General features: G+C 45.0%; 1 long non-coding RNA gene across 1 annotated transcript in view; it reads right to left on the reverse strand.

Moving 5' to 3' along the window:
* LOC125124337 (uncharacterized) overlaps window positions 1-19,850 on the reverse strand; it is a 20,303-nt gene extending 453 nt beyond the window's left edge. The window contains exons 1-4 of the long non-coding RNA XR_007134271.1: window positions 19,711-19,850; window positions 8,076-8,202; window positions 6,157-6,206; window positions 1-2,658 (exon numbers count right to left, since the gene is read on the reverse strand). The exon at window positions 1-2,658 is cut by the window's left edge and continues 453 nt beyond it. This is a non-coding gene — a long non-coding RNA (uncharacterized LOC125124337). The remainder of the gene's footprint in view (window positions 2,659-6,156; window positions 6,207-8,075; window positions 8,203-19,710) is intronic.
* Between the last annotated feature and the right edge of the window lie 6,126 nt (window positions 19,851-25,976).

A 25,976-nucleotide genomic window follows, 5' to 3' on the forward strand; every position in this document is an offset into this window, starting at 1 on the left:
CAGCCAAATTGAGAATTTACATTAATAAAGTCTCAGAGTTTCTAACTGACACTAACAGTGGCTTCACAGGCTTCTCCAGCCTGCCAGTCTTATAAGGAGATGAAACTACAAAGGAAAATGTAATGCTTTTGAAAAAAAAAAACCTATGTGTTTGGGATTTGGGAATGTCAGTAATATAGGCCACGTGGAAGATATCAGGCCATTTTGGGCATTTCCTAATGAAATGTTTCAATCTATATTTAAATGCCTATACAAATGTTTGCTTGGTGACACATGGCAAAATGTAAGGACTTCTATGAAAAAATTACAATGGGGACCTCTAAAAGGCCAAGTTTCCACTAAGTACAGTCACTTTTAGATTAAATAAAAATGTCTGTTTAGAAAGCAACTAGCTGGTACTATACCAAAACAATTTTTATCATATGGTAATTAACACTCTTTAGGTAGATGATTTTATAGTTTTACTTCCAATGTCTGTCTACTAGCATAATTAGGCCAAATTCCTAGATCTATCACGTTAAGAGGTAAACAGCCTGATGACGTGATCATAATGCCTGTTATATAGAGATACATATTTTTAAATATAACCCACACAAAGCAAAAAACCAAAAAGTGGTAACAAGGCCAAAAGTAGGGGACTGAGAATTTGATAGGAGGAGCACAGTAATGGGACTTTTTTGGGGAACTGTTTTCTTCTAGCTTTCCTTAAATATTGAAAATCTCAACCAAAGAAAAAAGCCAAACTTAATTACGGCCAGATTAAACAGCGGTTATAAAATTAACAGAAAGAGACAGTATGCAGCAGCTACAGACCAGTTGGTGCTGCCATTTGGGAGGCTGCAGATGGCTGTGGGTGGGAAATGCCTCTACTTTCTTAAGCGATGGAGATGAGTATGGTGTGTGCACTTGATGTTTTTTTCATACCCCCACCCCCCAACAGGGCTGTCTGTCATAGGCTGCCGGGCCCGCTTTACCACTTGCCCCCGAGCGTGGGAATCGGAGCGTCCTGCCGTTCACATCTCCTGCATTCCGTTTAGCGGAATCAATTAGGCAAGACAGACCCTCAGATTCCCCACCCCCTTTCCATTTTTGTCAGGTCTATATACGTCCTAATTATTTCAGTTTAGGATGCCAGAGCTGTTTCCTGGATAGACCTGATCATCCTTAAACAAAAAGAGAGAAGGCGCACACGTGGGTTGTGGCGTAAATGTCACTTTCATTTCCAATGCTAGGCGCAGAGTAAGACAGAACATTTTTTTAACACTTTGACAAGAGGGGAGGCGATCTCGTCTCCATCATGTCTTTCTGCTTCAGTAGCTTCCTCAAGGAAACCCTCTTGGAACAGAGAAGCATCTGTCCTTGTATTTTGAATAGAAGAATAAAAATCAGCCTTTGCTTTTTTTTTTTTTCATTTTCCTTCTAGCTCTATGTCCTCAGTAGATACAAATTAACCTTTCATTATAAACTTTTCTCAAAGTCTAATTTCATGTAATTTGACATACAACCCACATACATGCAGTTTCCAAGCATAATATTTAAAATTTTCATGTGAGGGGCCTGGGAAGGGAACAGCCTAAGTCTGTATACTTATGGAATCATTTTCAAACTAGGTACAAGACATCTCTGCAACAACTTTCTAAGAAAAAAAATATTAAAAAAGTTATATATATATATAACTTTGGCCTTAAATTAGGACAAAATACACCAGCATAACAACCTCTCTCAAAATAGCCTCACCTTTATGTTTTGGCACAAATGTGTCACTTACTTTCCTCTAATCCCACCTTCCATCATAAGGAGAAAACAAACACAAAAACAAAGTTAGATTCAATAAGTATTCCTGACCTTTCCGGTTTTTACTGTCTCTTGGTTGTAGTTCGTTCTCACACGCTCCGGGCGATCTTGAAGGAGTTTTTACTTTCGGTTATCTAGCTTTATGAAGACCAATACACTCATACAGCTAGATAACCAAAGATAACAACTCGCTTCCCTCACAGCCTCTGTCTTCTTCAGGCCAGACTCTAGATCCCGATCTTTCTGGCAGTACCGAAGAGTAGTCCTCCAAGATACTGGCCGAGCCCAAGATTCCTCCTTGTATGTAAATTTGACCTGGTTTCTGTTTGTGTGTGCGGCTAAAACATCCAAACGAGAGCCGTTGCTTTCAAAGTTTATTCCGAACTTTTTTTTTTTTTCCTTTCAGCAAGTAATCTCCGGCAGCGTTAGGCAACAATTCATCTATTAATATCAGAAAATAAAACCAGCTATTAAGGTGCAGCAAGCGGTTACGAGTGAGCAGCAGCATCCGTCCCTCCACAGGCCTCTATTTGCATTGTAAATTGCTTCATTCTCACGCCAGACTCTTTATCCTCCCTCTATAGAGATGTATAAAGCCAACGGCAATTTCCAGCGCAGGTTTAGGAGGAAGGAAAAAAATATATACAAAAAACATCCCATTCTATAGAAGAAGAGACAGCTGATTCAAGGACCAGCTCCGGATCCTTTTGGGTTAGGCACCATGAGCTTTTTAACCAAGCGGTGGCAGCTTGATTGCATATATCTTGTGTGTGTGTGTTTTAGGGGGGAAGATCCTCGATTTCACCGGGCTTCTAGGCTGGGGAGGAGAAGATGCCGTCCTGTAGGCGTGCTGCTGCCCCGGGTCTGAAAGAAGGAGAAAAGGGCCATCATTGGAGGGGCTTTCACTGCCAAAATGTGGACCAGCCCGGCAAGGTCAAAGGTTCGAGACCGCAGGAGACCAAGGTAATGATGATGTCATGAGAAATCTCAAGTACACGGTTATTGATATGCATCAGTGATCATCCAACTGCCCCACGCCTGCTGCCCGAGCAGCGGTAGCGGCGGCGGCAGCAGCCGCAGCATTGCAACAGCCCTATTTTCTCAACATCTCTTCCGCTAGCACTACCGCCTGCTCCTGGAAAAGCAACCCGCGGCCTTTTACCTCCTCGGTGCGAGTGTAGATCGCTCTAATATCCAAGGACTGGAAGAAATCTCTCTCTAAGGACAGATAAAAGCATTTCAGATCTGGGGAATGTCTTTACCTGCATTTCTCTTCTGGCAGATTGCATGAGCAGACAGATGGAAGGCACTTTGCTATTGCTTAAAGCAGGGCCTTGCTTTCTGGGGCTGGGAATCAGATCTGTATTACGCAGTGAGTCGATGTGTGATTACATTGACAATTTGCTCTTGTGGTGTGTTTTTAATGGCTTCACAGCTCAGGCATGTTTTGTATCTATGTGCCATGGCGATAGGGCAGCGTATTTTGTCCTGTAAGTTCAAGGTGAATGCTCTAAGCAAGCCGACTTCATCCTGGTTTTTTAAAAAATGATTTTGTATGTAGGGTGTGCCTTAGATTGTGGCACAGGTAAGTACTGCTGCTGTAGTTTCTAAGGTTGTACACAACTCTGCTGTAATAACAATGCTGAGGCTTTGTCTGTGTGCCAAACATCAATTTTCATACAGAAGGGCAAAATGTAGTAGTCTTCCTTATGAAATTATTTTAAAAAGGATTGTTACCTTGTTAAAAGACAGATAAAATACCTGGGTGTTAAGAGAATTACCCCTCCCCCCTCCCCCCACCCCTTCCCCTTCCCCACCCCCACCTTTCTTCTATCTAGAGAGGAATATTGTTTTATTAATTAATTAGCTTCATTATTTTTCTCAGGACTTTTCAAAGTGGGAATATGATCACTTAAAGACCTCTCTTCTCTCTCCTTTGTAATGGGTAATCTATGTCTAATGCATATATGATATGTAAAATTCTAGTAGTCAGATGCCCCACAACAGAACATCTAAGGTGCAGTCCACATGAGAAGCATACTCGCCATGGGTGAGTTTTATGGACTGTTTTCCAAAATTATGAGTTATGTTTGGTGATGTTACTATTCTTAAAATACATGCTACAAGCGAATATCATAAATCTACGTATTCATTTCACACATCACTAGTTTATCACAATACTCTCATTTTTATAAGCTATTTTCAGTCATCACCAAAACACTTTCAGAATTAATATACACACTTTCATTAATTCAGTAACTTATTAAGGCATGAGTATGAATATGGTTACCAAATTACATACAGAGCACACATATGTAAATCCTATAGAAAAGACTGGCAAGAAAACTAGAACTGCTAAAAGTCCCCAATTAAGACTTCAAGCAACAATATCACGTCAATTAAATATATATGTAGTAACTTGGGTGCCAACTTCACCCTGGATTTTTTTAGTAATTTAACTTTTGGGGGGAGCATTCTTGTCCTGATTATTTAGAAGAGACTAAGCTATGGAAATTGCTCATCTATTATCCTTATCAAACTATTACACAAGAAGTACAATCAGAAATGGCTGCACTGGGTGTCTATAAAACGTAAACGCAAACTGCAAACTAAATCAAAGAAACACACTCCCACAGAGTTACTGTTCCTTTTTGAACTATGAGGCACAATATAAACTACTGGTTAAGAATTGAACACATCACTGAGGCACATGCCACTTTTGACATTATGTAAAACCCTAATGAGCTTTGCTGCCTTGGAAGATTGAAAGTATTTTGGCCTTGCTTTCCAAGACCTAGAAGCAGAATCATTAGTGACCTGGCATGTACTCATAAAGCAAGCATATGATCAGATGGATTCAGTTCCTTAAGTCATAACCCCAAGAAATGTCAGATATTATTAGAATATCTTTTTGCTTTATATATGTCTGAGTAGGGGTTGGTGAAAGTAGAGAGAAATGATGCATGTGTGTCTGTATGTGTACCATCACCATATATGTGTAAATTTGCAAGTTAACATGACTGAGTCACCACATTTAACAATTAAGTGCATTTTTAAAAATCAAGTAACCATCGTGAAAGCCAAGACACTGAACATTTGAGATGCTTCTACAATTAGAAGCTATAGAAAATACTGTCTTAAAATAGCATCTTATATGGCAATGCCACATAGTCACATCAACTGACACCAGGACTGGCCCCTTGCCTGCCACATATATTGTAGATTCTAATGAGAGCTCCAAAAAATAAATTTAGCCAACATAATGATTATAGGCAGTCTGTTCATTAGCCACATATAGCCATTAAATATTTTAGCTCTCCATCATCTTTCAAGGAGTGAAGAAAGAAAGATACATAGAAAGGCTTAACACTCAGCATCTGGGTTTTCTGAATATTGCCAAGGTTTATCACATACATTTCAAGGACCGTATTATCATCTAGGAGTGAGACAGACAAGTTGAAACAATTATGCTACTAGCTCTAAAGATTCCTAGCAATGTCTGGCATACATTGTAGTGAGTAGCTATTAACACATGTTTTTTATTTCAGTTATTTTTGCTTTTCAGAAAAGCTATTTAGCTGAGCTACAGAATACCTTTTTGAAATCTGCATATTGAGGGATATACTGAATTCATTTGGCTTGCCTACTCAATCTCTAATAAATTCCCATTAATGGTCAGTAGATTAGTACGTGATTGTCATGCTTGTTTTCTAATCTTTTTATAGGTCTCCAGATGGCTGAAACATGTATTGAAACATTCTGGTTTTCTTGGGAATAAACAATCTCTGCTTAAGTTAAAAGTGAAAAGTTATAATTTTCCACATCTTTAGATTAGAATTATGCTATTCTATAAACACAAATAGATATGGTTTGCTGCTAATATTTAGGACACCTCTCTGAATCCTATTCAAACAACTGAAGAGTATATAAATTGGCCTATCACCAAAATCCCTTTTTACTATTGAGTTTGTATGATTCTCATGCATGTAAACCACAGTCCACTAATACAAACAAGACTACCATTTTCCACATCAAAACCATTTAATTTATAGTGATTTGTATAGTTCAAACAAGGTACTTGACTGACTTACTTTCTAATGAAAATTCCCTATTATTTCTCCTATGCTTTGAATTTCTTTTTGATAAGCAGTTAAGGTTATATTTGCATTATCCTTGATGTATTATATATGTAGGCTACCTATGGGGAGAAAATGGCACATATGAAAACTTAGATTTTTCTGGAATTGTTTTTATTGCATGCACTGGGAGATATGCAATACATTGCAGGTCTGCTACCCAATAAATAATATTCTATTTTTATTTTATACTTTGAATTTATCAAATGTAAATTTTAAAAATTACCTTTGGTTGGTTGCATTGTCTATTCATTTTATGCTTCTTTGTAGTCTCATCTGAAAAATAGGCAAGAAAACAAATGATCACAGTTTTACATATATATGTATATATATATATACATACACATATATATAATCATGCCTAGATGTGTTTTTATTTAAAGTATTGCAATTACCATGATTCCTTACAATGCCAAGAGATTCCAGAAAACCCCAGTACAATATATCCTGTGCTTCAGCACCTACAGGGTTAAATATGCTAATTTGCATTTAAATGGAGACATGCATGATAATGGGAATGCAAAATATGCAGAAACTGGAGGGGTTTGGGAAATTAATTTTTTTTCTTTCTTCTTTTATTTTTAGCTTGGAAGAAAGAGGAACTCTTAAGAAAAACATTAGGGATTTGAACATTGTAACCTGCCATACAAAAGAGGAGGGAGAGTTCTTTCATGTAAGAATTTTAAGACTGGAACAAAGTCATATTTTTTAAATGTTTAAAGCACTGAATTTCCAGGCCTTTCAAACAATGGGAATCCCTGGATAAATATCTAATCCATTAGAAAGATGCAAATAGTTTACTGTAAGGCCACAGCACGGTGAGATGTGCATTCATATCCATGGCTTCTGATTGGCTATTTCCTCCAGTAAATCAATGAATAATGTAAAACCTGATTGCTGTAAAGTGGCGGATTTTTTTATTCCTTTCCCCATCCCCCAACGACTCAATATTCAAGAAGTCTTTCACTCCCCAAAATAGGTTGCTTTTCTTTTATGATTTTTTTAATGATTATTGTTATTTTGGAGACGTGGGGTGGGGCTACTGGTTCTGCAAAATGAAAGTACTGCACTGGTTCAATTATGCTGACTATGGGAGCTCATTTCTCCAGACAACGCCCTCATTACCGGTGCCAAGGTGAAGGAGGATGTCTGGCAGAGGTAGGCACCAGGATGGGGAGGAAACTGAATCCAACCCCGAGGTTCTGGGCCTAAGGAAGCCACAGCTCCCAAAGAATCTCCGGCCATGGCCGAGACCTGACAGAGCCTCCGGACTAACTTCTGATCAATTCCACAGCTGCCCTGACCCCTCAAGGTAGTTCCCCATTCATACACCGCGGGTATATTTGCAAGAGAAAACGCCGCAGACACGAATGCTAATACATCGCCTGGGTTCCCACCACCCTGGGTTTCCTCAGACAATTCCAGGCCAAAAAAATGGAAGGTCTTGCCTTCCTCAGCGGGGTCTGGGCTCCTAGAAAACCGCAGAGACTCCGCTCCGCTCGGATGCCGGAAGAGTCAGAAGCTGAAATGCTCCTAATCCCAGTAAGTAACCGGGAGGATTGCATCTGGATAAATCAGAATTTGGGATAACCCTATAAAGATTCCCAGAATCCAAAAGGGAAAGAGAAAAGAGAAGTGGAAATCCACCAGGTCTAGTTAGCAACTGTACATAAGTTTCGACCAGAATCCAATCAGACCCTCACTTCATTGCCAGGTAATTACAAGTTTGAGATGGTTAAAAGAATTATTCAAAATGCGAATCCTGAATCCCAGGAATGCAAAATACAGTTACATTTGGCTCTAGGTTTAGGAGGGAAAAGTCCCACTACCAACAACATAAAATTACATACAAAATTCCCCTTTCCAACTGAAATTTTCCTGGCATCATTATACAATTGGGGGTCAGGCCAGGGACAATTAACAGTTCTGGCTCAGACAACTCACGAGATCAACAGGTTTAGCATCCGAGACACAATCAATTAGCTGAAGCAAAGCCCCGGACTGGCCCTCGGAGCGGCCCGCAGCGGGGATCTGCCGGCACCGGCTCCAGGGCAAGGTGAAGAGCGCGGGCGCCGGGCCGCGGCAGGAACTGCTGGCCCCGCGCAGCCCGCCGAGTTGCCACCTGCGGGCCGCCACGATACTCACTCGCTCTGTCCCTGCGCCAGGCAGTGTCGCCCCCCCAATCCAGCTGGCAGGAATTGAGGCGCCAGCCAGAAGACAAGATCCAGAGTCACAGGACGATCGCAGTACAAAAACAGGCTCCTTTCGGCGTCTCAAAAAAAGAAAAAAAAAAAATGTTCAGATTATCCCTCTCCTTAGCACATTTAAAACTGCCGCTCAATTCCACACGGTGATTCTTGCTTGATTGCGTCTAAAATAGTTTAAACAGATCTTCCCGCCTGGAAAGAGAGGGAGAAAGGCGCAAAAGACGAAGGAGGAAAAAAGCCAACTTTTCCCCCCCACGCCAGGCACTTGCTCCCTGAGCCTCGGAGTGGAGAGTGAAGTGGTGTGTGCGACGCTCGGCAAGTTTTTGGGGGGGCTGTCCAAGGTCTAGTCCAGCCCCCTCTGCCGAGGAGGACGTGCTCTGAAACTCAACCAATTTCCCCACTGCTTTTGTTACTGATGAACTGAAGCCCTATTGTTCATCCATTGCCACGGTCTTTTTCAGTCCCCACACTACGTTCTGCGTTGCCAGAGATAATGAATTTGCACCCAAACCTCTCATAGTTCCCTCCTGACAGACGGAACAAATTAGAAATGTCTCGTCTGAAGGAGGGCAATGGCTACATTTTCCTATTGTAGGAAGCAAAGCACACATTTCTTTGGAAACTTCTTCTGCCTTTTCTACCTTTTATTTTCTTCTCCCTTTTTCTCTTTTCCTCCAGTTTTTTTTTCTCTTGATTTCTTTTGACTTTTTTTTTTTTTTAGAATACCCCGTCTTGTTTTTCCAATGCACCATTTTATGTAACTTGTGGATCTTTTCCATCTTTCTTCCTTTTTTCCTTTCCTTTCTTTTTAAGACTCTTGCAATTTTATTTACAAACTTAGAGAATGACCTTTTGACTAGCAGACTTTTTTTTTTAAGAAAGGTCTTTTGGTTCAAGTCCCCTTTCCTCCTCCCCCTCTTTTTGTTGGGCTAGTTAAATGTGTTTGGCTAAAGACAGCAGTACATTATAAGCATTTTTATTCTTTAAACTCCAGAGCTATTCAAAAGGTACCAGGGATGCTCCATAGGGGTTAGCTATTTGAGGGGAAAGGAAAAACGTGTGTGTGTGTGTGTGTGTGTGTGTGTGTGTGTGTAAGAGGCAGTGAGATGTGGGAGGACGTGGGTGGGAGTGTGCAGGGAGATAAGGGTGGAAGCCTTGAGGGACGGTGGGTTTCCAGGAACACGAGCGGGGAGGCTGTCAGGGGTGTAGGCACGAGAAGGAGGTGCAAGAATCTGTCTCGCCAAGAGAGGCTTGCACCCCTGGGCCTGTCGGCGAGCCCCGGCCGACCGCAGTCTGAGCACGGGTGTCTGCGCGCGCGGGTGCCTGTTCCGAGCCTGCGCGCGTGCGACCGGGAGCGGGAGGGGGGCTGTAAAAATTCTGACGAGTGGCCCGTATGTAAATGTGGCGCGGGGGGAGCAGGGAGGAGGTAATGAGAACCGTGGGCGCGCAGGCCCGCCAGCGGCCCCCAGCTTTCCCGCCAAGTGGAGCCGGAGGACAGACAGCCATGCGTGTCCTTGGCGGGAGGGCCCCCGCCCGCCGCGCGCGCCCGCCCCCCGCGCACACGCACACACTCCCATAGCCGGCGTGGGGCCCGGTGGCCACGAGCATGTCAGGAAAACAAAGCTAGAGCTGCGAGGTGGAACGAAGAAACAACAGCCTTGGCGGCCAAGGGCAGGACTGGGAAGCCGACATCTCGCCCCTTTTTTTTGCCAGCCCGCAGCCCGGCCCTTTGCCCCCGGCACGGCCCTGGCCCAAAAAAGGCCGAGGACCATTTCTTAGCTGTCTAGGAGAGGGTGCCGAGCGGAGGCAGAGGCGGATGTGCTCAAGGAGGTGCCAGCGGCCCCCCGCCTGGTGCGCGGGCACGCACCCGCTGGCGCGAGAGGCGGGAGGCGGGAGTCTGAAGGCCTCCCTGGCGCGTAGGGGAGAGCCGCCGCGTCCTCGCAGAGACTGCAGATCCCCAAGTGAAAAGTGCACCAGGCTAAATCCAGCATGACAGCGCCAGACCTGCCGCCACCGAATCGCTCACACCTCAATGAGGGCCCCCCCCCCCCCGACAATGTAACGAAAAGGGCCTGGCTGTTCAGACAGCCTTCTCTGACCCAACCTATCAACCCACCCACCACCAAATGGATGAAACTCAAACTCCAGCCCAGGAGCTCTGGCCTAGATGGCCCCAAAGATAAGTCCCAGAGGTGACGTGGAGAGCCACTGATCTCTCGCTCGTCTCGCTCACAGCGCCTGCCTCGGTGTTCACCAGCCCAAGCACCTCCCCAACACGCACACACGCACACACATACGATACTCCCATCACATTAAAACGCACGCTCAAGGCATGGCTGTTAATGAAGCCGACGCGCTTAATGAGTGCACAGGTAAATAGGTACCGAAACGAGAAGTCCCTACCAGTCGGCTGGGCGATTTACCTCTGCCTACTGGAAACACGTGTAGCTTATCGTGTTTTAGGAGTGATTTGCTGTTGTCTGAGGTCTCCCCCTCCTCTTCTTGTGGAGAGAAGCCAAAAAAAAAAAAAAATCATGTTCCATTGTCAGAGTCTTCTTTCTGATAAGCTACCGAGCATTGGTCTAAAGCATTTGGGGATTTGATTTGGTATGTTATCTGTTGGTTTTGGATTTGTTGTTTTGGGATGTTTCGTTTTTCTGGGGGAAGGAAGAGAACGTGTGTTTGGTGGGGCTGGAGGCGTAGGACAAGATTCTGCTGTGCGGCCTGAAGGCTGGCGATGCTGGAAGCTCGGCAGTGGAGAAAGAAGTCTGCGGTTCGTCCTCCCCCGGGGTCCACACATGAGCTCCCTTGGACCCCTTTGGCCTGGGATCCGCCACCGCCGTTGCCGCCGCCGGTACTAGCGGGCTCCACCGGCTGCCGCTCCGTGTTTTCCCCCATCCCGGCTTCACGTTCAAGGTTTAGCTGCGAGGTCACGTCCATTGACGTCAGCTCCCTGTCTCCCTCTACGTCCGGCTACATTTACATACATCAAGGAAATTAGGGCATTAAAAAAATATGCAAATCCTGCGCGAAGAGGAGCCTGTGCATTCCTGGCGCGATCGCCTTTTATTGAAGCTTTTAATTAAAGGGGCCAGTTGGCGAGCCCCTGAAACAACCGCCAAAACCCCCAAAAGAGAAAAATAAACGCTGTAGCCTTCGGGAACGGTTGTTTCGGCTCCTGTTCTGTGGGCGGCTGAGGACCGCCGGCTGCCCGGCTCGGAGAAGAACAGGTTAGAGGAGGCAGCTCCAGCCCATGCATAATCAGGGCTCCGCGGCGCCTCCATTCTTTCCTCCTCCTCCTCCTTCTCCTCCTCCTCCTCTCCTCCACCTCTCCTCCTCCTCCTGCTCCCGCTCCTGTTGGTTCCAGCGTGTATTATTTTTAATACTGATGCATATGTAAAGATATATTTGCATTTTTAATTCGCGGAAAGTTCATGTTTATTGCTTTATTGATTTACACACCTTTTTATTTTATTTTTGCTATCTTATTATATCTCTGTCTCTCTTGTCTCTTTCTGTCTGTCTTTATTTTTTGGCAAGTGTCTGTTGCTGTCTCTTGATAGATAATATGCACAGTTGCCTCCCTGCTTCTGTTTATTTAAGGCTCCAAATATGCGCATCTGTCATGTATGTGATGCCAGCTGTATAACCTCCTGGTTTGGTCATAAAAGAAAAGACACATTTTTTTTTCTTTCCTGACATATCCCATTGATCGGATGTAATGCCCATCGCTCAAGGCTCAAAGTTTGATTGTCTAATTATCTTCATATTAGCAAAACACATATTGGCCAGTGCTGTTGAGATAATGTATGTATAAAAGAAAGTGACTCCAAAGATTTCTAAAGAATTTTTGTGCTGATTAACTGAGAGGTGCGGCATTCACTGCCCTATTGCTTTCTAGCATTTCTTATTGCCCCCCCCAAAAAAAATCTTTTTTAAAATGTGTAGAAGCAGCAACCGACAGCCTTCTACAAGGAAGACATTTTCAACCATGTTGTATGTTGCTTCATTCAAAATTTACCAACTTTCATTTTTATCTTACTATGACTGGAAACAAGGCATATTATCTTGTTGAAAGACATCGTTAATTCCTGACTTTTGAATGAAAGCAAATAAACAAAACAGTTTACTATCTTAAGCCAGCTGATTTGTCTGAAAACATAGAGGCCTTGAGTTAAATTTCAGGTAACAGAAATCTTATTTATAGGGTCGGATTTTTCTTCCTGGTAATGTGTCTATTCAGCACAATGGCTTCTGAAAAATATATATTATAAAGTCCACTTTAAAAATTTCCCCAAAGCTACCATTTTAAGAAGACTGAATCTATAATTGTATAGCCACAAGAACAGCAAATATGCACACATGCAGCTTATCCAATTAAACAGATACGAGTACTTGCACAGGTAATTAGTTTTCTTATGAATGACTTACCTGCACAGATACTCGGGGCAAAACTCACCCTCCCCAATAGCTTTCATGTATAAATATTCACATGTATTTTCCCCCATTTAAAACCTACAGCTCTATGCCATCTTTTGTGCTAGACTATCCAGCATCCATTTTTAGCACACTTAATTCTTATGGCATTTCCAGCCTTAACTCTGACTGCAGTTTTTTTAAGCCTATATACCAAAGTGCTCATATGTCACCCAATAAAAAGTGGTCAAATGGCTACATGTAAAACATTAAAAAACAGAAATACACTTATCCTTTAGGTTTGCACTTACTTTGCCATATATAGCAAGATTATGTTTCCTAAAGTAAATTTTCAGCATTTTTTATGAATAGTTGCAGGTTTCCACAGCCGATTACAGAATTGCCAGTTTCTAAGGGGCACCCGGCTGAGTGAAACAATTCGGGGCAGGTTCAATATCTTTTCGAGTTTGGTTGCAATTCAATCATGGGTGGTGGTTTGATTCTACCTGTACACACCTGCCCACCTTTATGCAGGGATCAGGACAAACACACCAGCCACAATACAGGGCATACAGTGGCGGTGCATATATTTACGTGGTAGTAGTAGAGAATGTGTTGGCATGTAGGGATGTCTGTGCATGCATGTGTGTACAGACGCATGTGTGTATGTGCGCGCTGTGTGACAAGGGACACAGAGAGGTACACCTCTTATCTCTGATCTCTCTGTAATCTCCTTTTCTGTTTCTAATCTCCCTTATTGGCGGAAGGTAGTAACCTGAAGCTTCTGAACCATCACCGTCACTGCCGTGTGCGCGCTGTGGCTTACCCCGGGGACCGATGGCTCGGTGGCTCGCGAATTCGGTGGATGTTGTGGTGGAGGGTGGGTAGCGCCGCTGCCGCTGCCACCGTGGGTCCGGGTGCTCTGTCCCAGCCCGGCAAACGAGCGCGCGGTGCCGGAGCCCCCTCCCACCCCGCCCTCACCCCCATCCTTCCCTCCTCTCTGCGCCTCCTCCCGCCACCCCCCTCCACCCCGCATTACCATATGGAGGCCGAGTCCCTGCGAATCACAGCAGCAGCGGGCGGTATTTGAATAAGCCTCGCTACCCGCAAAGACCCCTACTCTTCCGCAGGCGGCTTGCCCTGCACCAAGGGCCAAAACTCAGGCCGTAACCTGTCAGCGGCCGACACCTCCCCAAAGTGCCCTGGGCGCTCGGGAGGGGAGGGTGCTGAGCCTCCCAGTTTTATGTTAACTTGGCTGATCGGACCAAACAATAAACGGGGAGACTGGGGAGATGGAGGAGTTAGAAACGGAGACGTGGGGGACGGGGAGGGTGGGGGGAGGGGAGAAGAGAGTAAGGGAGAACGGGAGAAGAAAGAGGAGAGGCGCTGGGTGTGTGTGGTGCGGGGTGGGGGGAGAGACAGAGGCTGAGGATAGGGGCAAAATAAGGGAAAGGATTGCGTATAAGAGAGAGTAAAATAGAGAGGGAGTGGGGAAATGATGGGAGGGAGAGAGATGCCCAAAAATCTGAATTTGGTCTTTCCAAGCTAAAAATACCACCTCACTGAACTTCACAACCTCCAATTAGACACGTGTTTCTCCCCCACTCACACGTCATCGAATGATTAATTTGCCATCTCAATCAGAAATAATTATTTAGAATTGTATAATAGATATAGGATTTAACAAAAGGAGCCAATTTTGTGAAATACAGCAAAAGGCATCACATTTATGGACGATGTTGGCCACCTCATGTTAAAAAATTTAAGGCTCGCCTTGAAGACTCAGACACTTGCCTACCCTTCTGAAATAGCGAACTAGAGGCCCAGAGTCATGAATAAGATATGCTACACAATATTTTGGACTTTCAGTAAGAATTTCTCTTCTCCCTCTTTGACATTTGATTGTTACATTTTTCTTCTTTACGAATTCATTATGTTTACCAAAAAAATGTAAAGTTTAAAAATTTACTGCAAAATATACCTACATTTTAACTGAGGATATAATTTTAAACGTCTGTTTAAATACACAGCCAGTGTCATTTTGCATACTAACTCTTTCAATAACTGAGATTCCGAATTTAGCGTTTTCAATACCCCCCCATCTACAAACTGGAGCAATGATTTCCCTGTACAAAACAATCAGAATCATAGTAAAATTTCCAGACACCTAGAGGATGTACCCCATTGTAAATATCCCTCTTAATATTCAGAAGCCAAACCCGCATCCTTTTGAGACACACATAAAGAACGCTTCTGATTAATAATCTCTCACCCAGCACACCGAGGCCAAAGGCAAGGAACCGCAGCAAGTCAAAGGGCGCAGAATTCTCAATACCTAGAATTTCAATACAGATTCCTTCCGAAGGGCAATAATACTTGGCCAGCAATGCTTTGGGGAAGACAGCCACCTCCAAATACTGACTTCTTCGTGGGTCGGGGAAGGGGGACCGACGCGGTCACTGGCATTGCTGTGTACAGGAATTGTGCATACAAGATGGTTGTAGCTCATACATGCGGCCAGGCCCAGGCTTCTTTCTTTCCTTCTTTCCTTTTATTTTGTTTTTGTTTTTTGTTGTTTTTGTTTTTAATGGCAAGAAATTGAAATCCTTCTCTCTGTGGCTAGCCGCCATAAAGGCGGGATCTCAACGTCTTGTTTATTTTTAAAGCCAGTGTGGACCCCAGGTTGAATACCCCGCTCATTTTACCAGGAATGTCCCAGTACTCAGTCGCGGCCCACAGCGCGTGAAAAGAAGATAAAGGGAGAGAGTTGGTGGCTTTGTGCCAATTCCGTCGAGGCCCCGTATTTCGCCCCCAAAAGACCCTTCTTTTCTTTCTCTCCCCGAAGGCGCTCCATTAGGCCAGACAAGGTCACTGCGGTCGCGGCCAGGTGAGCGAGGGGACGGTCCCCGAGGGCAGCGGCCCTCTCTCGTGAGCTCTGGTGGGTCTGTAAACCCACCCGATGCAGAAGGCTGAGTGGCGCGGGGGGCCAGAACGGGGCTCCCGGCTCCGGCCAGCAGGGGAACAGCGACACCTACTGGCCGCGAGGGCACGCGTCGGAGCCGTCGGGGCGGTCCCTACCTGGGGGTGCCCGGCTGCGTGGACTTGGGAAGCCCCAGAAATCTGTACCCAGGGCTCAACCTGCTCCGCTAGGCCTTGCTTGCTCTGGGAAAGGCAAAGCCTCCGCTTCTACAGACCCCTAGGGGGATGACAGAAGGCTTGCACACGCTTGTGGGCACACACGCCCTCCAGCCAGAGACTTTTTTCTGGGAAACCGAGGGACCCGCAGACGCAGTTAGCCACGGTCTCCCGATTTTATGAGAGATCAGGCCGAGACTGGAGCTCTAATCGCTCCGGGTTCACGACCCAGGCCTCTTCATCAACTCTTTTCAGTGCTGACTAGAAATTTTATCTTTACGAATTAGGAACGGAGAGAGTTCATTATCCTCCATAAAGAAGGGAAATGTACGAATCAAAGACATGAACTCGTACACAGGGGCTGACGCCAGGCTAGCGGACCGGCCGAACCCGAGCCCTCCTGCTCGACAGCCTCCGTGGCACCTTGAGTGCGCCATGACCCTGATGGCCGCCGGGAATGAGATTAGGTAGCTTTTCTTTAAGAATTATGATCTTCTTAATTACACCAGCAGTAAAGTCAAATTTGGTGCTGGCTATATTTTCGAGACCTACTAGATACCTATGTAGATAGATGATAGATATAGATAGATAGATAGATAGATAGATAGATGGACAGACAGACAGACAGACAGACAGATGATAGCTAGATAGAGTCTTCTAAATGTAAGTGTGAATGCTTAGATTGTTGGCTTTGGTTGGAAAATGTGGGAGAAGTTGCCAAGGGAAGGCGAGGCCCTCAGAAAATCTAGCAAGGATGAGGATGAAAAGAAATCATGTATTTCAGATTTCCTTTCTCACCTCAGTATTTTCTGCACGAATAGCCATCCTAAGAAAAGGAGAAGCAGGTGATCCTAGCATTATGTGGAGGAAGGATCTCAGGCTGTTCTTCCCCAGATGCTTCTGCTACTTGTGTTGGGTTCTGATGCTCACCTGGGCCTGAGAAGCCTGACTGAGTGTGAATCAGGTGTTAACTTGCTTAAACATTAATATATATTCCTTCTAGAAAGATTCGAACTAATTAGAATCCTTCAGAGTTTTCATTTAAAATGCTCATTTAGATTTCTAGCACTTAAACAAGAAATTTGAGTTCATCTTGGAAGTTATTTTCCTTAGCTTTAGATACTGGTTGGAACAGGAGTCTAAAGTGTTTTGAGGAAAAGGGGAGGTCTATTGGGTCTAAATATATGTATGCATTCTCTAAAATTACAAAAGTTTTCTATTTTATTTAAATAAAATTGGAATCTCTTAGTGCCGCTAAAGTCAAGAGTTTTAGATAAAAAATTCTTCATTTTTTAATTAAAAATTCTCTAAAATTTCCATGAAGGTTGTTCTTCAAATCAGTTTTGCAAAGTATTTTTTTCTTTAATTTTTTTTCCTTCAAGTGTATCTGACTGTGTTTTGATGATGTATGAATTCACATCCCAGAGCAGGCCCTTAGCAGTTTGTATGATATAGGTTAAAAAAAAAAACCTGTATTACTAATAGTAAATAAAACAGAGCTATATCTGAATGACATTTCTGTCAATTAATCCTGTACTCCACTGCATATCAAAGTCAATTTTCTCCTGGTGCAATAGAAATCTTCATAGAACAGAAAATTATACAGAAAAATTAAATTACACTGGGCACCAACAAGCAACCATTAATCAAACCTAGTTCAAGGGTGTCTTTAGGTACTGAAAACACTTTGAGAAATTCAGGGGTTTAAATTTTTTCCTAAGATGCACTAAGTTGCTAGAATGTAGCTATATTTGTATTTGTGACTTGAAAATCTTATCCAAGTGGGTCCTCATTGTTGTTTGGTATTCTTTAATTTTATTGATCCTAAATATTGTTGATTTAACATTAAAAATAGAAAATTAGAATTTAAGTGTCAAAAATTATGGAATTTCTCTATACACCTAGTCACTCCCCAAAACATAAGCATATTAAACCCTAATTAAAGGATTATTTAATTTGAACAGAAAATTAGGCCAGTGAAATATTTCTTATTCACAAGAAATAGTAATGTATGCATATTATTATATGTAACATTATGTAATGGCTATATATAAAAATATATAAACCATGGATATTCATGGTTGTTACATTGGTGTGTGTGTTAAGTAAGGGTGGAGACAAAGCTTCTCTTCTGTTTAGGTTTTCCTTAATATATTTCTCTTTAAATTCCTCTTATTAAGCAAGTAAATTAAGTAATAAAGACAGGCTAAAATGTCATTAGATTATGTCTGTGTTCCTTTGTCATACCTGCCCTCCTTCTGGGCTCACCTTGGAGGGTGTGTGTGTGTGTGTGTGTGTGTGTGTGTGCTCGGGCGCGCGCAAGAGCGCGTACCCACAGACGTGCCTGCATTTCCTTTCTTGCTTGTTGAGAAGCATAAAGGAGGATAGGGATGCAAAGATGGGATTATTGATCAGAAAGGCACATTGTTGCATGTAAAGTAAGATGGAAATATTTAAAACCCTGTTAAATCCCAGCTAGATGATTATCTGGGGTGGGGGCCTTATTTGTGGTAGCAAGCAGGCTGATCGAATAAATCACTAGAGGACTTCCAGCTCCTGGACTGGCCTCCCTTTCAGCTGCTTTCAGCAATCTACAGGGGCTCAATGACGTTTGGCTTTAGGGCATAGAGCTCCAAGGACACCTGTCTGCATCTGGTTGGAGACAGGTGTGTGTGTGTGTGTATGCGTGTGTGTGTGCGCGCGCGCGCGTGCACATGTACAGGGAGGAGTGGATACATCAGCAATTTATTTCAAAAAAAATATTGATCCTAAAATTCTGCTATGTCATCAATTGGAGTCAGGCACCAAGGTCACTAACATGTCCAGGTTCACTCATGGACCGTGGCAACATTATTGGTTTTGATGGTACGAATGTGGCTTCTATGAAAGAAGGTTTGGTTCTTCCTTAGAGTGGGGCGAGGCTCTATACTCCCCCTCCTCCCTTCTTGATCCCCGCAAACAAAACCATTCTACCACTTGAGCCATCTGCCGCAGGTATAATGGATGGCAGGGGGCCGACCTAACCACACTTCAGTCTCTTCTAGGTCGTCACCGCTCTGCACCAAACAAATGAGTCCTGTTTCGCCACTAGGGTGCCGAGGTGGCTGGTGGATGCTGGCCCCCGCCCCTGGCAGCATTCAGCGCTTAGAAACCAGAGCCAGCTGACAACACGCGAAACACACAGACACAGAGAAAACGCCGAGCCAACGCGCTCTCCCTCTGCCCCCTCCCTCTGCTCTCTGTACACATGGAGGACATGTACACAGCCTTTACACACTTAAAAACCCTGGCGACTTCCTCTAAATTCTTAGTTACTTCTGACGACGGCCTTTCCCACTGCACATACCCCCTGGTGTGTGTGTGTGTGTGTGTGGTGCTTGTGTGTGCGCGCGCGCGCGCAAAAGTGCGTGTGTTTAAAACGCTTATTGGTAGGTCATCAGCAGCTGATCAGACATAATAATCCAATAATCTTTTTGAATGCATACAATTTTTCGTTAAGGGTAATTTTTTAAAAAGAAAAAAAAAAAGGAAAACTGTCGATTTTCCGTGCAAGTCTTGGATTCCCAGTTAGGTTCTACACAGACCTACCAAGCCCCCGCCTTCCTAAACTTTCCCTTAACAAGGTTCGAGCTAGGTGCAAACTGTGACTTCATGGTAGGGCAGAGGCTGTTTAGAAGAGGGGAGCTGGGGGACGCCCTGCATAGGGAGAAAAACCCGATAGCGGAAAGCCCTCCCAACCCCACCCGCCCCGTAGCCTCATGGAACCCTGGCAGGATCACAGGGTGCTCCAGGTCAGGAGCCCAGAGTCCAGCCTTTCCAAGCCCAAAGCACCCTGCTGACCACGGCCCTTTGGTCGGATCCCTGCTCGCCGCACCCCGCCCCACCCGCCCGCTAGCAACCCACCCCCATTTTTATCATCATTTGAGTCATCCCTGGTAATGGTGCCCATCTCTCCTGCCTGGGCCATGGGCAGAGGCTGGACCCCGCCAGGAATCGAACTCTGCTATCCCCAGAGTACTTACCTCGAGTGAGGCCCTGGCAAATGGTGTCCCTGAAGCGTCAAGTTTCCTCTCTCAGCCGTTGTGCCAGATTCCCCTCCTGTCTGCTGCGCTCTCGGCGGGGCAGGCTCGTCTCTCTCTCTCTCTCTCTCTCTCTCTCTCTCTCTCTCTCTCTCTCTCTCTCTCTCTCTCTCTCTCTCTCCTCCCCCCCTCTCCCTCTCTCTCTCTTTCCCTCTCTCTGTTACACACGAGGATTACTTGTGATTTTAGAAGCAAAAGCTTGCTTATTCGGAGAGGAGAAGGAGGGGAGAGGGAAGGGAGGCGGGAGGGAGGAGAGAGAGGGGGAGAGAGAAGTAGAAGGGGGATGGAGGAAGAGGAGGAGGTGGAGAATTCGAGGTAGTGAAGGCGTAGGTAGAGGAGGAGGGAGGGGAGGGGTAGGGTGGAGTAACCGAAGATGGGCTGGGATGGGACCGCGAGGAATAAATTGCTCCCCACCCAGCTGCAGTGCGACGCCCCCAGCGTCCCGGGGGAGCCGGTGCGTCAGATCGCTGCTGGCCGAGGCGGGGCTGTACAAAAGCGCCGCGGGACCCTCTTCGCGGGCTTCTCCCCAGCCAGACTGAGCGCCGGAGGCCTCTCCACGCTCGAGCTCAGACCGCGGACGGCTCTCCTCCGCCCGGACGGGGGTGGCTGTCCAGGGGCTCCAAGCTCCATGCAACTTAGGTTTCATTCCTGGGTTCCTGGTCACCCTCGCCCGCATCTCAGACACGAACTGAAAGCCCGCGCATCCCCACCGCGTCCTTACCCTGGCCTCCGGCGCCCACCTTAGCCTTACTCCTGGGCGGGGAGCCGCTCACACGGGCGGCCTCCGCACCGCCCCGACTCAGTCTGCCTCAGCCCTGCGGCTCTGCTCACATTTGGGGCACCCCCTCAGCTTGTTATTACGGAGAGGGGTGTGTGTGTGTGTGTGCGCGCGCGCGTGTGTGTGTGTGCGTGTGTGTGTGTGTGCAGCGCTCACGCTCCTGACTAGAAAGAAGGTGAAATCCCTGCACGAAAAAGTAGCATCGGTCTCCTACAGCTTGGAGCCCCACGTCCTATCATATCCGGTATTTGACATTACAGTCTGCAGCAAGGACCAAGGCGGGAGCTCACCGGATCATTTCAACTGAGTTTCTATACAGCAAAGATTGTTTATTGTATTGTCAAGTACGAAAATAGGCTTTAAAAAATAAAGAATAGTTGCAGGGAAAGAATGGGGTCATTTTGGTAATGGTGGCCAGGAACCAAAAGTGGTTGAAATGGGTTTTTTGGACAAGAGCATCCATAATGGCTAAAGGTGGAAGCCTCAGACTGGTACAAAACCAGTTCATTACGTGACGGGATTAAAAAATAGGAGCATGCTTTTCGACATAGACAACCCATTAGTTCTCTGTTAACTGCATTAAGCCAGCACCATGAAACGATTACATGGCCACCTTCAATGTGCAAACACAAGGGGTACTACAGAGGGTGAGCACAAACGTTTATAGAACTCTGTGTACACACATACACATTTTTACCTTTAAAATGAGAGAAACTTTGATTAAACTCATAAGTACATATATTCTTAAACTCATAAATACATATATTTCCTCAAACAACTATTCCTTAAATATGGTAATTTTCCTCTGCATTTCTTTACTGACCAGCAAATACGATATTACAGTTATAGAGTAGGCTACTCGGATCGACATAATTCTGCTTATATTTATCGTAGATGACACGTCATAAAATGCCAGAGGGGGAGGGGAAACCATGAGGGGCGGAGAGATGGCTTTTTATTAACAATTATATTCTCTCCTAGCTGTTTCATTTAAATAATAGCAATGGTGTCACAGATACCATCCTCCTTCTCCCACTCCAGTGAGACCACTGGAGGGTTTGGTGAACAATGCATTGTATATTGGTTAAGGGATTATCATTGCTATAGAGTTATAGGTCCATCCTGTGGCATAAAAATATCTTTGAACGTTAAATTATTGGAACACTTGGCATGTTTTAGAACCTGTTTACCTGCCACATCTTGTTCCAAAATAAGCAGGATAAAATGTTGCTAGTTTGTGCCCACCATAGTTTTGAAGGAAAATGAAACGAAGTTGTTAGTTGAAGGTAAATAAAAATGTTTCCCTTCATCAGAACGAGCCGATGTGCAATCTGTTAAACGAGGATTGTATTTTACCAATCGGAAGTGGAATTTTAAAAATTCTTTTGGAGAGCGGCAATAGGAGAGGAAGAAGGATATACATAGACCCCACTCAGCCTGCACTCACAGGTCGCTGTGCTAGAAGGGCACACTCCGTGCACATCGGAATCCCAGCTCTCGCGCAGCCTCGCGGTTTGGGGTTCGGTTTCTGAGAATGTGTGCAATCTCCGTGGATCAGCCACACATTTAGAAATGAGTATTTGTATAAGGGCAACGTTCAGCTATAGTACAATGGCATGATGGATCTAGAACTCATTTTTTCCTTATTTAACAATTGCTTAATAATTAAATTGCTCTGTGTATTGAATACCATTTTGACTCTTTCTTTGAAATTATTAGCCAGTGTTTTGTTCTAATGAAGCTTCAGATTTGGGTTCTCTGAAAGAAGGGGTGGGGCTCAACAAAATACACTTTTGTGGTACAAAACACTTACTGTGAAAGATAGTAATTGGTTATGTAATAAGTAAAGGAGGAAAAAGAAACTTTGGGTCATTTAAATAGATCTTAGCCACTTGCAATACCTTTTTAATATTTTAAACAGCAAATTTTATAAATTACATTCCTTTTGTTTTTCTTTTAAATCATCTACAACCTTGGAGAATTCATCTTTCTTGTTAGCAAAATGCTCCCCCTAACCCCCAGGCTTGACTTAGACACCAAGCAGCCCCAATGATGTCTGGCCTGCCCCCTTTGAAGGTTTGGAACCCTTTATGAGGACTCAAGGAAAAAACCCAATCTGAAATTAGTTCACTGGTGACACCCCCTCCTCCCCAGGAGTTTGTCAGTTTTTTAAGCACCACATGATTAGATGGAAAGGTAACTTGAAAACACAACCTGATTCTGAACAAAATCATTTTGTCCTTCGACAAGAAAACAGTTTTATCTCCAAGTTCCACCCAGGAGCCCACGGCTGCATGTCAGGGCTGGTTCCTACCCAGATCACGACGGGATCTTCAGCTGGCAGATGAGATCCAGCAAATGGGATTCAAGAAGAAACTCTTGTGCATTAAAAAAAAAAAGGGGGGGGTGTAGGGGTGCCACTTCCTGATTCTTTTTCCAAGAGGTCCTGTGATAATAATCAATGGCTTCCACAGCACCAAGGAAAGCAGGAATTCACTACTAAACAGTTTTGAACATGATGTATTTAATAGGGCTAGTTTGAGCTTTGTTTTAAAAATTCCCCTGCAGAAAATACTCGTTTCTAATATTTTACAAGATTTTCTAAAATCTCCCCTATAGGTAGTCATTGCTGGGGTCATGTTACAATTAACACAGCAATACAGGGACACTTGGGGGGCCATGTAAATATCAGCATAAAGAGTCTGCCAGCCTTACCTGGCAGCTTTATCAATAAATGGGAGCTACTTCAAAGAGGCATGTTTTCATTTCTACAGCTACAACTCAATTCTTTATGAAAGTGAGTTTCCAGTTGAACTCATCAGTAAAGAATTAAGGATTTGGGATACATGCCCAAGTCTGTAAATAACCACTTGGACACTCAGCCTCTGGCCACAGGGCTTCACAGTTACTGTCATAACTCTCCAAGCCTTGGCTTTTAACCTTATGACTTTTAATGCTATGAATTAATTAGTCCTGTTGGGACTAATCACACAGATTCAAATTTAGCGTTAGAGTTGGTCATTTAAACATTATTCCTTATTTTATCCAAAATTAAGCCCACTCCCCAAGACTGAGAATTTGTTTCTTTATGTCTCAAACCCTTCCTTAGGTCTCTAAGGGGTTCAAACCAGCCCTTAGCGTTAGATTCCATGAAAGCAAATATTTGGTGTCCAAAAGGAAACTGAAGGTGTGGGGAGGGAGATGCCACCACTCCTAAATTTTCTTTCATTTCTGTATAATAAAAATGGAGACTGGCAGTACATGAAATCCCCTCTACAGCTCACCAGAATTGGTTAAATGTTTACATAATTCTAATTGAGCAAAAGTCCCATGGTCTCGAATCTTAGAAAGAGTCCCAAACTGGCTCCTTTTGGATGATTTTTAGAGATCTGTGCCAGCCTAAGCGATTCTCAGGCAAAGTTACCCAGATGAAGGTGGAGCTCCTTGTCAGTCTGTGAAGGTATTTTAACTAGAATCTTCTAATTTTGCTTCCTAATTCACACCCAGCCGCACTTGCAAGGAATTGGTGGCTAATAAAAGTCAAAGAGTCGTAGGGTAGAACCCCACAGTTTCCACCAGAGGGTCTTTGGCCAGAAAACAGAGATCGAGTTGGGGCAATCATCTCCACGCCCCTTGCGCCTGGACTTCAGGTCACCTGAGGCTGTGGCGGCGGGCGACCTCAGGTGAGCAGCTTGGGACGGGAACACTGGAGGCTCATCCTAGGGCCCCCAGGCCTACCTGGGGGGGGTGCCCTCCGAGAGCGCCTTGACCTGGGCTGCCGTTCATATTGGTCTTTTCCTGCAAAAAACACCTGCTGCCGCGGATCAAGTACACCTGATACCAGTTGTAGTCAACAGAAAAAGGAAAAGAGAAAACCCCACCCTCTTTAATTCCGTTTGGTTAGAGTCTGGGCTGTCAAATCCATTACATAATCCCTGCTCAAGCTGACACCTGTGCGGGTGCTGGAGCTGGGTCCGGTTCTGATGGCGGCTCCGGCCTGGAAGTTGGCTTGGCAGCGCCCCGACTAGAGGCCAAGGGGAAGGGGAACGAATTTGAGACCGGAGGTCGGCGCCTCGGTCTGGAGGGAGAGGCGGGGGCTGGATCCTGCAGGGTAAGCTTCAAAGGTGGCTCCCCAGTATATTTGGGACGCGAAAAATCAAAGCCATGGTGTTGAGGATCCAGAACCCTCAGGGTACTTCCGACGTTCCTCGCTGCTCCAGGCGAGGGTGGGCTCCCTGGGGCGCCCCCTCTGGCCTCATTAGAGGCTGGCTACTCACCTGCTGCGGGGCCTCCGGGAGCCCTCACTCCCCGGCCGCGCCCGCCTTCCGGGGGCCATTGAAGCCCATCTTGGAGGCACTCACGGCTTGGCCTGATAGGATGCCACTTTCCCCTGAAGGCTGACAGTGGCTTCATTAATCGGCCATCCTTAAACCAACCTAAGAGAAGCTCTATCTAGCAATGAGGGTGCTTCAAATATCATTTGCTTACAAACGATCAGTTTTGGCAAATAGTGATTAAAGCACTGAATTCTGCTCTCCCCAAAACCTGAATGTCTTTGGGGTCTGCACCAGTAACCCCGTGATAAAGGATTAGTCCCCAGACTGCTGGGATATCCACAATCCTCCTCCCCAAAACTCCGGCTTCCCGGCTAAGACGAAAGACCTCGGACCATGTAAACTCCGTCAGACCCCATGTTAATGTTTCCGAGATTTTTCTGCAAAAGAATTACAACCTCCTCAGGTGACCCGTCCACTCACCAGGACACCGTGTCAAAAGAACTTGTGGCGATTTACAAATACTAAGAATTTGGACAGTGCTATTCGAATAAACCCAGGCTTCCTTTCATGCAGTTCTTAGGGATTTAGTTGAGACTGTGGAGACGCGACTGACTCAGTGTCCCCAGTCCATAATGGAAAATACTTTGGGGGCTTTGGTTGCGGGGGGGAATCTAAACCTCAAGTTCTGGGGGGAATCTTTAAAAAACAAAAACAAAACCACTAACACTCAGCCAGAAGAAGGGACAGTCCCTGGACATTTGCATGCTCCCCCTTCCTCGCGTGTTAAAATCACCAGCGTCGATTTCCTGGCGTCCTTCTCAACACCCCCCCCCCCAACTTCCTCAGACCGAATCTGTAGACAGGAGAAACGTCGTTTCCGTTTCTTTTCTCTACCAATTTCAAATACATGTGGATTTTTTTTGTTGTTGTTCCTGCACCCTAAATAAATATTCTTTTACATTCGTGTGCACCTAAGAGGGTGTAGACCTGGGTCCCTCTCCCCGGTGGCTGCCGAGTAGGATAAATTAGCCCCAGGATCAGTATGCTGGGGGTGGCCAGAACGTGCACTGCCCTGCCTCCGAAAGCTGGCGCGCAGAGGCGGCCCCGCGGAACCTGCGCTCGCAGAGAAAGCTATCTTCACAGCAATTTAACAA

This window comes from Phacochoerus africanus, chromosome 4, assembly GCF_016906955.1.
Source record: "Phacochoerus africanus isolate WHEZ1 chromosome 4, ROS_Pafr_v1, whole genome shotgun sequence".
NCBI classification, from domain to species: Eukaryota; Metazoa; Chordata; class Mammalia; order Artiodactyla; family Suidae; genus Phacochoerus; species Phacochoerus africanus.